Source organism: Octopus bimaculoides, chromosome 9, assembly GCF_046866305.1.
Source record: "Octopus bimaculoides isolate indiv1 chromosome 9, ASM4686630v1, whole genome shotgun sequence".
In the NCBI taxonomy this organism is placed as follows: domain Eukaryota; kingdom Metazoa; phylum Mollusca; class Cephalopoda; order Octopoda; family Octopodidae; genus Octopus; species Octopus bimaculoides.
In genome coordinates, this window is record NC_142936.1 from 1,296,950 (window position 1) to 1,299,449 (window position 2,500).

Sequence of the window (2,500 nt, forward strand, 5' to 3'; positions counted from 1 at the left end):
GGAATCGATGTATTTGACTTACCCCGTCCCTGAAATTGCTGGCCTTCCTATTTTTATTCTTGTTTATCATGACTACATTTCATTATTCCGGTTCCTGATCAAAATACGGATTTTCTACATTTAGACACTTGCTAGACTTTAGCGGAAGGAGGTTAGTCTAGTACATCAACCCCAGTATTATATATCATACATTATATTACAATATAATATTATATAGTATTATATATCATAATATGCCTTCATATGTATATAAAACATATTATATATATATATATATATATATATATATATATATATATATATATATATATATATATATATATATATATATATATATATATATATACATATATATATATATATACATATATATATATATATATATATATATATATATATATATATATATATATATAATGTAAGGTGTAAGTTAGAGGTGTTAAGCCTTCTAAGGGATAGAAGTATCCAAAGGCACTCCTGGTAATTACGTCAGTAAGTATGGTCCTTGGTGTAAGGTATACGGCAGCAGTTAATTTAAAAAGGTAAACCGTAGTTTAATGTATACATAGACGTTGTTTTTCCTCCATTTTCTGGTCCTCTCTATATATATATGAAGAGAGAGACAGATAGATAGCCAGATAGATATACCAATATACATATACATATACATTTATGTATAATATATATATATATATATATATATATATATATATATATATATATATATATATATATATATATATATATATATATAGAAACATACATATATATGTATATATAAACATCTGCACTCACACATCCGTAATATGGCTGACTTTATCCATGTATAGAAATGAATGCATGAAATTCTCTTCGAGTTCGAGTGGGTGTCGTCTGATTTCGTTTCTCACTGCACCACGGCTCACATCTAATATTCCATGTTGAATTAAAGGCAAGTGTTCAGAAGAATTGGCTGAATTTTTAACAAGTCTTGAAAGGAAATCTAATCTGATTTTTGGAATTCTTTATACAAATGGATGTACACTTAACAGCATAAATAGATCGGAGGAATAGTTTCGAGATAATGAGCGAAGTTCTTCTGTATAGTCATTTGCCCTGCTAGAAATAAAGACGTAGTTTACTTCGACTCATCGCCTGTGATTTAAGACAAACACAGAACGCTGTATCTTTAGATATTCTGCACCTTTAGATATATTACACTTGCAAGGAGATGGCATTTTCACCGTAGGTCTATTCTTTCTAATTTCACAAAGTCTAAACAACAACACCTTGACGTGAATTTAATCCCCAAATGTGATGTTACAGACATTTTTTCTCTCTTTGTCACACTTAGTCTCTGTCTCTCTCGCTCTCAGTCGCACGCACACACACACACACATTCACACACTCACAGACAAACACGTACATACACACAGATATAATATATACATATGTATAAAATAATTTAGCTCCCTCCTCTCTCTCCGCACACACATACGAGCTCGGACGAGTGGCCACGTTGTGGTTCCTTCATTGGCTCACATAAATCCAAGGAAATCTTTTACTAATCCAATATCATATTATTCGTCACTAACAGACAACAGAAATAACAACAATATCATCGTACACAACAACAACAGCGACAACAACAACAACAACAACAACTGCTATAATTATAGCATTAATGCAACGACAAACGACCCACAGCTCATGTTTGTATGATAAAATTATTATCATCGTCATTATTATTATTATTATTATTATCATCATCATCATCATCATCATCATCATCATCATCATCATCATCATTATTATTGTTATTATCATTATTATTATTATTATTATTATTATTATTATTATTATTATTATTACTATTGTTATTATTATCTACTGTTGAACTCAAATATTTCTTCATCACTTCTCCTCCACTTCCACTTCCCACTCCCTTACCTGTTACTCTGAGGAGTCTGCCTCCTCTCCCCCTTCCTTCTCTCATTCCCATTCCGGCCTTGCAACCACCACCACCACCACCACCACAGATTTCGCCACCATTCCTACAATGGCCATCACCATCTTTAGCGATCGTCACACTTCGTCGTTCAATTCTTTCCTTAGCATCTTCCTCTTCCTCCCTTCCTCCCCCCACCACATCCTACAACCATTCACAGCTTCCTTCCGCATTTTGATTTATTTCCAACGATTATTATTTTACCATTTTTTTCCTTCTTTATTATATTTGTTTTACATAAATATATTTACGTGTATTTTTTCTTTCTCTTCATTCCTCAAGGAAGAAAACGAAGAACAACAACAAAAACAAAACCAACAATAAATAAAAAAGATCGACGCCGAACGGCACCGACTGCAACTCAAAGAACAGCAACAATATTCGGCAGCAGACCGACGCCATGCGATCCATAGTTTGATATAGTTTGGCAGTGGTTTCGATGTCCAGTTATCGCCGTCAGCCTCAGACCCCTGACCTCTTCAATAATAATTCTGTCGTTAATTCTGAACACCA

General features: G+C 32.8%; 1 protein-coding gene across 1 annotated transcript in view; it reads left to right on the plus strand.

The window, feature by feature from the left end:
* LOC106871334 (pancreas transcription factor 1 subunit alpha) overlaps positions 1 to 2,500 on the plus strand; it is an 18,470-nt gene that overhangs the window by 1,916 nt on the left and 14,054 nt on the right. The window contains exon 2 of the mRNA XM_014917737.2: positions 2,270 to 2,500. This exon is cut by the window's right edge and continues 1,049 nt beyond it. The gene's annotated coding sequence lies outside the window, so the exon portion shown is untranslated. The remainder of the gene's footprint in view (positions 1 to 2,269) is intronic.